A 13,639-nucleotide genomic window follows, 5' to 3' on the forward strand; every position below is an offset into this window, starting at 1 on the left:
AAAATTATAAAAACAGTCCAAACAGCGCCAGGAGATTGTAAATTCAAAGTAACAAAATTAGAATACAAAAATATATATATATATATAATAACCAAGTGCAAATTAATTAAGCCATAGGCTCATTCAGATTCATTAAATAACTTAAATTTGGAACACAGTGTCATCGTTTTCAACTTTATTTCAAACCTTTTTTTTTTTATGTTTATTTATAAATTTCCACAATTAAAAACAGTAAGTCCAACAACAATATAAAACATTACAAAACATTATAAAAACAGTCCAAACAGCGCCAGGGCGTTGTAAATTCAAAATAACAAAAATAGAATACAAAGAAATGAATACATAATAAACAAAGTACAAAGCCGTAGGCTCATTCAGATTAATCAAATAACTTAAATTTGGAACACAGCATCATCGTTTTTAACTTTATTTCAAACCTGTCTCTGCCTGCGTCACACAAGTGACGTCACTGTTGGAGAGCCATATAGCACACCGTGATTGGTGGATTCCTTCAGCTCCGCCCACAACGCTGTCAAGCACCATTCAAATCAAACTCTCACTAACATTCAACTTTCATATTAGCGTGGGAGCCGCAAAATAAGATCTCACGTGTCTGAGACCCTGGTCTAATATATATATAGATGTGTCAGAAGTGCTACTGACACTTTGCTCATGTTTGCTTTTCCTGTCTTTCAAATCACTTCCTGTCCTGCTGCTCTTATTTTGTTACTGTTTCCTGTTTGCTCTCTGTCTTTTGTGGCACCTTTACTCTCTGCTCCGTGTCTGCACACCTGTTCCTCGTTTAATTAGGTGTATTTAGTTCCACCTGAGTCCCTCCTTCACTGCTTCATCATTATTCTTTTTTGACGGATGTGGATCGGACGGGTTTTATTCGCAGTGAGTAATACTTTGCTCTTTTACACTGGCGTTCTATTGTTTGTCTTCATGCTTCTACCGTGTGCTTTATTGCTGATTTAAAGTTGTGTTTGTGTTGCTGTGACAGTTTGCTCTTTTACACTGGCGTTCTATTGTTTGTCTTGATGCTTCTATCGTGTGCTTTATTGCTGATTTAAAGTTGTGTTTGTGTTGCTGTGACAGTTTGCTCTTTTACACTGGCGTTCTATTGTTTGTCTTGATGCTTCTACTGTGTGCTTTATTGCTGCTTGAAAATTGTTTGATTCGCACTGCACGTGCACATATGTTAGGAACACAACATGTAGAAACACACATTTAGTGACAAACATGCACATGTTAGGAACACAACATGTAGAAACACACATTTAGTGACAAACATGCACATGTTAGGAACACAACATGTAGAAACACACATTTAGTGACAAACATGCACATGTGTTAGGAACACAACATGTAGAAACACACATTTAGTGACAAACATGCACATGTTAGGAACACAACATGTAGAAACACACATTTAGTGACAAACATGCACATGTTAGGAACACAACATGTAGAAACACACATTTAGTGACAAACATGCACATGTTAGGAACACAACATGTAGAAACACACATTTAGTGACAAACATGCACATGTTAGGAACACAACATGTAGAAACACACATTTAGTGACAAACATGCACATGTTAGGAACACAACATGTAGAAACACACATTTAGTGACAAACATGCACATGTTAGGAACACAACATGTAGAAACACACATTTAGTGACAAACATGCACATGTTAGGAACACAACATGTAGAAACACACATTTAGTGACAAACATGCACATGTTAGGAACACAACATGTAGAAACACACATTTAGTGACAAACATGCACATGTTAGGAACACAACATGTAGAAACACACATTTAGTGACAAACATGCACATGTTAGGAACACAACATGTAGAAACACACATTTAGTGACAAACATGCACATGTTAGGAACACAACATGTAGAAACACACATTTAGTGACAAACATGCACATGTTAGGAACACAACATGTAGAAACACACATTTAGTGACAAACATGCACATGTTAGGAACACAACATGTAGAAACACACATTTAGTGACAAACATGCACATGTTAGGAACACAACATGTAGAAACACACATTTAGTGACAAACATGCACATGTTAGGAACACAACATGTAGAAACACACATTTAGTGACAAACATGCACATGTTAGGAACACAACATGTAGAAACACACATTTAGTGACAAACATGCACATGTTAGGAACACAACATGTAGAAACACACATTTAGTGACAAACATGCACACGTGTTAGGAACACAACATGTAGAAACACACATTTAGTGACAAACATGCACATGTTAGGAACACAACATGTAGAAACACACATTTAGTGACAAACATGCACATGTTAGGAACACAACATGTAGAAACACACATTTAGTGACAAACATGCACATGTTAGGAACACAACATGTAGAAACAAGACACATTTAGTTGCTGACAAGCTGTCAGTCACCATGGCTCTCAACTGCTGGCTAAGAGAGTCAAGGTGTGGCTGATTGTTTGCTACAGGTGAACACACCTGCCCTCACTGATTAGTGTTTGCTACAGGTGAACACGCCTGTCCTCACTGATTAGTGTTTGCTACAGGTGAACACGCCTGTCCTCACTGATTAGTGTTTGCTACAGGTGAACACACCTGCCCTCACTGATTAGTGTTTGCTACAGGTGAACACACCTGCCCTCACTGATTAGTGTTTGCTACAGGTGAACACACCTGCCCTCACTGATTAGTGTTTGCTACAGGTGAACACACCTGCCCTCACTGATTAGTGTTTGCTACAGGTGAACACACCTGCCCTCACTGATTAGTGTTTGCTACAGGTGAACACACCTGCCCTCACTGATTTGGTCCAACTATGGTTGTCAAAAGCTGGGTGTTTAGAAGGACATTTCAAAGTTGGGATCTCCAAGCTCAAAAGTCCGCTGTGAATACTTTTACACTTGTGATGCTTTGTTTTAGGTGTATTTACATAAAGTTGTCAGCTCTCCATGCATCACCAAACATCTGCAGAAATGTTGGTGCTGGCTTTCTTGTTGTTGTTGTTGTTGTTGTTCACCTTTGACATTTTGGGGTTTAAATAAATGTTAAAGTGTTAAACTGCATGTTTTGCCGTCCTTGGTTTGAAAGGTGGGGTGTGATAGTTGCTGCTTTTTGGTGTGTGTGTGTGTGTGGGCTTTATAGATTTCGATATTTATTAGTAGGGGTGTGGAAAAAAAATCAATTCGAATTAGAATCACGATTTTCATATTGTGCAATTCAGAATCAATTCTCATTTTAAGAAAAATCTACTAAAAAAAGAAAAAAAAATTTTTTTTAAATTAATCAACCCAACAAACCACTACACAGCAATACCATAACAATGCAATCCAATTCCAAAAGCAAAGCTGAGCCAGCAACACTCAGAACTGCAATAAACAGAACAATTGAGAGGAGACACAAACACCACACAGAACAAAACAAAAGTAGTGAAACAAAAATGATTAACAGTATCAATATTATGATTTCAGCAAAGCAGTGATTAAAAATCCCTCATTGACATTATCATTAGACATTTATAAAAATAATAAAAAAGAACAATAGTGTCACAGTGGCTTACACTTGCATGGCATCTCATAAGCTGGACAACACACTGTGTCCAATGTTTTCACAAAGATAAAATAAGTCATATTTTTGGTACGTTTAACAGTTCAAACAAATTTACATTATTGCAATCAGTTGATAAAACATTGTCCTTTACAATTATAAAAGCTTTTTTTAAAAATCTACTACTCTGCTAGCATGTCAGCAGACTGGGGTAGATCCTGCTGAAATCTATGTATTGAATGAATACACAATCCTTTTCAATTGGGAAAATATTGTTGTGAATTCAGAATCGCGTTGAATAGAAAAATTTGAATTATAATCGAATTGCGACCCTAAATCGATATTGAATCGTGGGACACCCAAAGTCAATGTTCTTTTGGTTTATTTTGTGGACTGCGTGGTTGGTAGAGTGACCGTGCCAGCAACCTGTGGATACCTCCAATCCACTTTATTTACCGTATATAGCACATTTAAACAAAATGTTTCCAAAGTGCGGCACAACAATATTACAAACAACATTCGAATACTATCTTAAGCTCCACCAATGACTGAATAAAAACAAAAAATAAAAATTAATGATAATAAATATATACATAGAATAGAATGTACTTTATTGATCCTTGGGGGAAATTCAACACCACAGTTCGCTCACAATGATATATATAATATTATTATCATCATAGTTTGTGAGCGAACTGTGGTGTTGAATATCCCCCAAGGATCAATAAAGTACATTCTATTCTATGTATATATTTTCCCACTAAAGGAATAAATGTTTTGCTATGTCCTCATTTTCAATACAATGCAACTGTAAAAAATGTTCATAACATCGGAGGCTAGCAATTTGTGTTTTGTGGTAGTGTGCTTACAATTATGCTTCATAAAACTTTCTGAATTGTAAACTTAAAGGATTATATTTTTTGACCACACAACTCACGTAGTGTTAAAAGCCAAAGAATAAAAATGGGTCTTAAGACGAGACTTAAAACACTCCACATCGGGAGCAGTTTGAGTATGGAGGGGCACAGTGTTCCACAGCTTAGGGCCGACCACAGAGAAGGTCCTGTCTCCCCTAGTTTTAATTCCTGGTTCAATTCCCACCTTCTATTGACCTCGTCATGTACGTTGTGTCCTTGAGCAAGACGCTTCACTCTTGTTCCTGACGGTCGTCGACAAGGCTAATGTTGGTTTGGCGTTGGTAGTCTGAGGCCAATGTTCAAGTACCAATAATTGTCACACACTAGGTGTGGCAAAATTATCTGCATTTGACTCCTCACCCTGGATCACTTCCTGGGAGGTGAGGGGAGCAGTGAGCAGCAGTGGTGGCTGAGCTCGGGAATAAATTTGGGTGATTAAACCCCCAATTACAAGCCTTGATTCTGAGTGCCAAGCAGGGGAGTAATGGCTCCCATTTTTATAGTCTTTGGTATGACTCAGGCGGGGTTTGAACTCCAAACCTACCCATCTCAGGGCGGACTAATTGGTTTGGCGTTGGTCGTGTGCGACGCCAATGTTTATGTATGTTGAGTTTTATGCTCATATACAGGCCCGGCATGTATGTATTATTCATGTTCATTTACAGGCGCGGCATGTATGTATTATTCATGGTCATTTACATGCCCGACATGTATGTATTATTCATGGTCATTTACAGGCCCCGGCATGTATGTATTGTTTATGGTCATTTACAGGCCCGACATGTATGTATTGTTTATGGTCATTTACAGGCCCCGGCATGTATGAATGTGTGTATTGTTTATGCTCATTTACATGCTTGACATGTATTGTTGATGCTCATTGACAGGCTTGACATGTTTGTATGTCATGTCAAGCATGTCAATAAGCATTAACAACACATACATGCATGTGGAGTCTGTCAATGAGCATTAACAATACATACATGCATACGTGTGGAGCTTGTCAATGAGCATTTATAATGCATATGTGTGGTGCATGTCAATGAGCATTTATAATACATACGTGTGGAGCATGTCAATGAGCATTTATAATACATATGTGTGGAGCATGTCAATGAGCATTTATAATACATACGTGTGGAGCCTGTCAATGAGCATTAAGGCTCCATATGTATATGTTTTGGAGTGTTTATTTTTGTCCTGAGATAAAGATAAATTTCATGAAGGCATCTTGTGAATGTCAACATAGATAGATAGTACTTTATTGATTCCTTCAGGAAAATTAAAATTCCAGCAGCAGTGTACAGAGTTGAGATCAATTTAAATAAAAGTAAATAATGGGGATTTAAATGGAAACACAATAGAGAAATATTAAAATAAGAATAGAAAATAAAAAGCAACAATGGGGGGAAAAAAAAAATATATATAGATAACAGTAAAATAAGAATATAACAAGACAAAGTAGGCAGTAGTGACCATGTTATGAAAACGTAATGCACATGACCAAAGTAGGGTTAGAGAAAGAAAGAAGGGTGGGTGTAGCATTTTCATTTTGTGATGTTAAGTTGGTCCTGTGATGAGGTGGTGACTTGTCCAGGGTGTACACCGCCTTCCGGCCTGATTGTATCTGAGATAGGTATCCGTGACCCCAAAGGAAATAAGTGGTAGGAAATGGATGGATGAATGAAGGTGGGGCTGAGTGTTTGCTACAGGTGAACACACCTGCCCTCACTGATTTGGCCCTACTATGGTTGTCAAAAGCTGGGTGTTGGGACATTTCAAAGTTGTGATCTCCAAGCTGAAAAGTACGCTGTGAATATTTTTGCACTTGTGATGCTTTTTGTAAGATGTATTTACAAAAGGTTCTTAGCTCTCCATGCATCACCAAACATCTGCAGAGATGTTGGTGCTGGCTTTCTTGTTGTTGTTCATCTTTTGACATTTTGGGGTTTAAATAAATGTTGTGCCATCCTTGGTTTGAAAGTCTGGTTTACAATAGTTACATTACCTTCACCCGAGGCGGGGGGGGGGTGATAGTTGCTGCTTGTGTGTGTGTGTGTGTGTGTGTGTGTGTGTGTGTGTGTGTGTGTGTGTGTGTGTGTGTGTGTGTGTGTGTGGCCGGCCAATGTTGGATGTATTGTGTATCTGGGGAAATAAGAGGTTGGCATCACTAACATAGCCCTGTGCTGGTTTACGTCCTCCCTCAACAACGGAACCTTCTCTGTGAACAGAGCCAAACATTCCTCCCGCTGTGCCACCTTCACCTGAGGGGTCCCTAGGGCTCAATACTGGGTTCCATCCTGTTCTCCATCTACATGCTCTCCCTCAGCCAAGTCATTCATCGCCTTAAAATTTCCTTTCATTTCTACACTGATGATACTAAATCTATCTTCCACTCAAGACAGACGATCCATCTGGACTGGACCATTTGAAGGACTGCTTGCAGGACATAAAAGAGTGGATGTCAAAATTTCCTGCAGCTCAATGACAGAGTGAAATTCTTCTGTTCAGGAACTCCAACCCCCCAACTGTGCACAATAGCCAAGATCAAGTATGTCCTCTCCCCCAGTGACTTAGAGGGTCGTGTTCATGCTCATCTTCTGCAGACTGGACTAATGGAATGCCCTCTATGCTGGGGTCACTAACAAGACCATATATAGCATGCAGTTGCTACAAAATGCTGGTGACAGGCACAAAAATGAGGGAACACATTTCTCCCATCCTCTCCTCCCTTCACTGGCTCCTGGTGAAGCACAGAGTGAAATTTAAGATCCTTACGTATGTCTTCAAAGGGCTCCGTGGTCTTGCCCCAGCTTACATCAAACATCTCCTGGACCAACCTATCAGCTCCAGGCTTGGTCGTTGCCTCAGATCTGACAACCAGATGACCTTGAAGGTCCCACAGTCAAACCTAGTGACAAAGAGAGACTGTGCATTGTCAATGATGGTACCTGGCCTATGGAATAAGCTCCCCCTGAAAGTCAAGTCCGCCACCACTCTGGACACTTTTAGAGCACAGCTTAAAACTCACCTCTTTGTCGCAAATGACTTGATTTGTGTTCATGTGTCTTAAATGTTTGTTCTAAATTCCTTTTGTGTCCCTGTTTTTTTTTTGTTTCTCCACTCAGGCTGCACCCCAGGCTGATGTAATGGGTCCTTGTGTGGGTGCAATAATTGAAAATAACTACACTTTTTTTGTTTCTTCAAGGTCAATTTTGTGGAGTCTGGTCTACAATACAAAGTCTATGTATATTTTCTTTTTTTTTAATCTTTTTTTTTTATCTTCAAGGTCAATTTTGGGGGTCTAGTCATCTACAATACAACGTCAAAATGTATTTCATTTGTCATGGTTTTTGTTATCTACAAGGTCAATTTTAAGGAGTCTGTTCATCTACAGTGCAAGGTTAATTTGTATTTTGTCATGGTTTTTAACTACAAGGTCAGTATGTAATTAACTTGTGTCACTGTTTTTGTTTCCTCATGGTTTTTGATATCTACAATACAAGGTAAATGTATTTTTTTGTAATGGTTTTTATCTTAGAAGTCAATTTTGTGGGGTCTAGTCATCTACAATACAGGGTCAGTATGTATTTAACCTGTGTTATGGTTTTTAACTACAAGGTCAGTATGTATTTAACCTGTGTCACTGTTTCCTCATGGTTTGTGATATCTACAATACAAGGTCAATATGTATTTCATTTGTCATGGTTTTTGTTATCTACAAGGTCAATTTTAAGGAGACTGTTCATCTACAATACAAGGTAAATTTGTATTTTATTTGTCATGGTTTTTAACTACAAGGTCAGTATGTATTTAACTTGTGTCACTGTTTTTGTTTCCTCATGGTTTTTGATATCTACAATACAAGGTCGATATGTATTTTGTGTCAATGGTTTTTGTCAACTACAAGGTCAATTTTGGGGGGGAAGGGGAGTCTGACGAATAAAATACATATTTACCTTGTATTGTAGATGACCAGACTCCCCTTCCCCCCCAAAATTGACCTTGTAGTTAACAAAAACCATGAGGACACAAATAAAATACATATTGACCTTGTATTGTAGATATAAAAAACAATGACACAAACCCCCCCACAAATTAACCTTGTCAACAAAAACTTTGACGAATAAAATACATATTTACCTCGTATTGTAGATGACCAAAGTTTTTAACTACAAGGTCAATTTGTGGGGGTTTTGTGTCATTGTTTTTGTTTCCTCATGGTTTTTGATATCTACAATACAAGGTAAATGTATTTTTTTTGTAATGGTTTTTATCTTCAAAGTGAATTTGTGGGGTCTAGTCATCTACAATACAGGGTCGGTATGTATTTAACCTGTGTCACTGTTTTTGTTTCCTCATGGTTTGATATCTACAATACAAGGTCAATATGTATTTCATTTGTCAAGGTTATTGTTATCTACAAGGTCAATTTTAAGGAGTCTCATCAACAATACAAGGTAAATTTGTATTTTAACTACACGGTCAGTCTGTATATTGTGTCATTGTTTTTGTTTCCTCATGGTTTTTGATATCTACAATACAAGGTCAATGTATATTTTATTTGTGTCATGGTTTCTATTAACAACGTCAATTTTGGGGGGTGTCTGGTCATCTATAATACAAGGTCAATATGTATTTATTTTTTTTTGTCATGGTTTTTAGCTTCAAGGTCAATTATGTGGGGTTTGGTTATCTGCAATACAAGGTCAATATGTAATTTGTCATGTTTTTTGTTATCTACAAGGTCAATTTTAAAGAGTCTGATCATCTACAATACAAGGTAAATTTGTATTTTTTGTTCTCATGGTTTTTGTTACTACAAAGTTGGTATGTATTTTGGGCCTTTTTTTTGTTTCCTCATGGTTTTTGATATTTACAATCCAAGGTTAATATGTATTTCATTTGTCATGGTTTTTATCTATTAGATCAAGTTTAAAAAGTCAGGTCATCTACAATACAAGGTAAAAATTTGTATTATTTGTCCTCATGGTTTTTGTTACTACAAGGTCGGTATGTATTTTGGGCCTTTTTTTTGTTTTGTTTCCTCATGGTTTTTGATATCTACAATACAAGGTTAATATGTATTTTATTTGTCATGGATTTTGTTATTTATTAGGTCAATTTTAAGAAGTCAGGTCGTCTACAATACAAGGTAAATTTGTATTAGTGTCCATTGATTTTGTCTACAAGGTCAATTTGGGGGGTTTTGGTCATATACAATAAAAGGTCAGTATGTATTTAATTTGTTTTTGTTTCCTCATGTTTTTGATATCTACGTCTATGTATTTTGTGTCGTCATGGTTTCTATTAACTACAAGGTCAATTTTGGGGGTCTGATCATCTACAATCAAAGTTCGATTTGTATTTAAATAGTGTCCTTTTTTTATCTTAAAGGTCACTTTTGCGGGTCTGGTCATCTACAATACAAGGTCAATATGTATTTTAATTTGTTTTTAATCTTCAAGGTCAATTTAATTTTGGGGGTTTGATCATCTACAATACAAGGTCAATATGTATTTCCTTTTTGTCATGGTTTTTGTTATCTACAAGGTCAATTTGAAGGACTCTGGTCTTCTACAATACAAGGTAAATATGTATATTTGTGTCCTGGTTTTTAATAACTACAGGGGAAATTTTGGGGGGTTTGGTTATCTACAATACAGGTTAGTATGTAATTTGTGTCTTCATTGTTTTTGTTAATGGTTTTTGTTATCTACAATACAAGGTCAGTATGTATTTTGTGTCATGGTTTTTGTTATCTACAAGGTCAATTTTAGGAGTCTCGTCATCGACAATACATGGTAAATATGTATTTTGTGCCATCATGGTTTTTGATATCTACAAGGTCAATTTAAAGGGTCTTGTCATCAACAATGTATGGTAAATATGTATTTAATTTGTGTCATGGTTTTTGATATCTACAAGGTCAATTATAAGGGTTTCTTCATCAACAATACATGGTAAATATGTATTTTGTGCCATCATGGTTTTTGATATCTACAAGGTCAATTATAAGGGTTTCGTCATCAATACCTGGTAAATATGTATTTGTGTCCTCATGGTTTTTTGATACCGACAAGGTCAATTTTAGGGGTCTTGTCATTGACAATACATGGTAAATATATATTTAATTTGTGTCCTCATGGTTTTTAATATCTACAAGGTCAATTTTAGGGGTCTTGTCAGACAATACATGGTAAATATGTATTTAATTTGTGTCATTATGGTTTTTGATATCTACAAGGTCAATTTTATGGGTCTCGTCATCGACAATACATTGTAAATATGTATTTAATTTGTGCCATCATGGTTTTTGATATCTACAAGGTCAATTTTAAGGGTCTTGTCATCAACAATGCATGGTAAATATGTATTTAATTTGTTTTATGGTTTTTGATATCTACAAGGTCAATTTTAAGGGTTTCGTCATCGACAATACCTGGTAAATATGTATTTGTGTCCTCGTGGTTTTTGATACCTACAAGGTCAATTTTAGGGGTCTTGTCATTGACAATACATGGTAAATATGTATTTAATTTGTGTCCTCGTGGTTTTTGATATCTACAAGGTCAATTTTGGGGGTCTTGTCATCGACAATACATGGTAAATATGTATTTAATTTGTGTCATGGTTTTTATCTACAAGGTCAATTTTAGGGGTCTTGTCCTCGAAAATACATGGTAAATATGTATTTGTGTCATCATGGTTTTTGATATCTACAAGATCAATTTTAGGGGTCTTATCGACAATACATGGTAAATATGTATTTAATTTGTCATGGTTTTTGATATCTACAAGGTCAATTTTAGGGGTCTTGTCATTGACAATACGTGGTAAATATGTATTTAATTTGTGTCCTCGTGGTTTTTGATATCTACAAGGTCAATTTTGGGGGTCTTGTCATCGACAATACATGGTAAATATGTATTTAATTTGTGTCATGGTTTTTATCTACAAGGTCAATTTTAGGGGTCTTGTCATCGAAAATACATGGTAAATATGTATTTGTGTCATCATGGTTTTTGATATCTACAAGATCAATTTTAGGGGTCTTATCGACAATACATGGTAAATATGTATTTAATTTGTCATGGTTTTTGATATCTACAAGGTCAATTTTAGGGGTCTTGTCATTGACAATACGTGGTAAATATGTATTTAATTTGTGTCATGGTTTTTGATATCTACAAGGTCAATTTTAGGGGTCTTGTCATCGAAAATACATGGTAAATATGTATTTGTGTCATCATGGTTTTTGATATCTACAAGATCAATTTTAGGGGTCTTATCGACAATACATGGTAAATATGTATTTAATTTGTCATGGTTTTTGATATCTACAAGGTCAATTTTAGGGGTCTTGTCATTGACAATACGTGGTAAATATGTATTTAATTTGTGTCATCATGGTTTTTGATATCTACAAGGTCAATTTTAGGGGTCTTGTCATTGACAATACATGGGAAATATGTATTTTGTGTCATGGTTTTTGATATCTACAAGGTCAATTTTAGGGGTCTTGTCATTGACAATACATGGTAAATATGTATTTAATTTGTGTCACCATGGTTTTTGATATCTACAAGGTCAATTTTAGGGGTCTTGTCATTGACAATACATGTTAAATATGTATTTAATTTGTGTCATGGTTTTTGATATCTACAAGGTCAATTTTGGGGTCTGGTTATCTACAATACAAAGTCAATATGTATTTAATTTGTGTCCTCATGGTGTTTGTTTCCTCAGTTTTTGATATCGATAAGGTCAAAATTGGTTTATTCCGCTATGCAATGCAAAACTCTTACCTAATGTTATCCATTTATTCATTCATGTGACTCATTTCTCATTCTTACACCCTGCAGCGCTACAACAGTACACAAGTCTTACACAATGTGTTATGGGTCACGTTCCTGCTTCTCCTCCTGCTGTGCGGACTGAGTGCATGGCGGAGCACATCAACAGGTGTTCCCTCTCCGCTGCGGGTGTGCCTCTGCAAGAGATCTGCAATCAACACACCTGCCGGTGATGAGCAACCAGCCTTCATAAGCCAGCGCGTCTTAAGATCCGGTGCCAGAACGTAGTTTCTCCTACCAGTAAAGTAAGCCAACACATCTCCAGCCTTCTTGCTCCCTGTGTTCCCTTCCTGTCGAGTTGACGGTCTTTCGTGTTGTGTCGTCCTCCAGCTTCCTCTTCGTCTACCTGGACCCACTTTGGATTCCCTCTTGCCTCCCTGGACCAAGACCTCGCTCCTGCCTTCTGACGTCCAAGCCTTTTTCTTCTTTTGGACTTCCACCTCTATCTCAACACGCACACTCAACACCCTCTGGTGACCACGCTCAGATAATACTTACACATAGTCACACTCCATCTCTTTAAGGTAATCACACACTGCACTCACATACTGAGTTGTCAATAAACACGCTGGCAGCTAACATCATCGTCTCTCTGCAGTCTTCTTTTCCCGCTGTTCTGTCACACAATCTTACTTATTTTGTCATTCATTTGTTCTTCCACGTTATCATTCTTACACCATGCACCACAACAACACTATAGTATAGGTGTAATATGATCAAACTTTCTTGTTAAAAGTATAGCAGCTGCATTTTGTACCAACTAATATTTTAATGCTAGACAAAAGGAGGCATGAAAAAAATAGATAACAGTAATGTAGAGAGATGTAAATAACGCATGAAAAATGATCTCAGCGTCTCTAGTGGACAAAATAGGGACATATTTCAGCGAGATTACGGAGGTGAAAGAAGGCTGTTTTACACTCCTAATGTGACTGAAATGAAAGAGTTGTGTTGAAGATAATATCCAGATTCTTTTATCTAGTAGCTTTGTGTAATTGGTTGTCAAACTGTTATGGTGGTGTTATTAAATGGGTGTGGAATTGTTTGTCAAAAGTTACAGTGGTGTTAAGTGGGTGTGGAATTGTATGGTTGTCAAATGTTATGGTGGTATTAGATGTTTGGTTGTCAAATGTTATGGTGGTATTAGATGTTTGGTTGTCAAATGTTATGGTGGTATCAGATGTTTGGTTGTCAAATGTTATGGTGGTATTAGATGTTTGGTTGTCAAATGTTATAGTGGTATCAGATGTTTGGTTGTCAAATGTTATGGTG

General features: G+C 36.8%; 1 long non-coding RNA gene across 1 annotated transcript; it reads left to right on the plus strand.

The window, feature by feature from the left end:
• Positions 1-759: 759 nt before the first annotated feature.
• On the plus strand, positions 760-12,946 carry LOC133535619 (uncharacterized). Its single transcript, XR_009802258.1, has 3 exons — positions 760-897; positions 12,377-12,612; positions 12,698-12,946. It is a non-coding gene; the product is annotated as an uncharacterized LOC133535619 (long non-coding RNA).
• The last annotated feature ends 693 nt before the right edge of the window (positions 12,947-13,639 follow it).

This window comes from Nerophis ophidion, linkage group LG16, assembly GCF_033978795.1.
Source record: "Nerophis ophidion isolate RoL-2023_Sa linkage group LG16, RoL_Noph_v1.0, whole genome shotgun sequence".
In the NCBI taxonomy this organism is placed as follows: domain Eukaryota; kingdom Metazoa; phylum Chordata; class Actinopteri; order Syngnathiformes; family Syngnathidae; genus Nerophis; species Nerophis ophidion.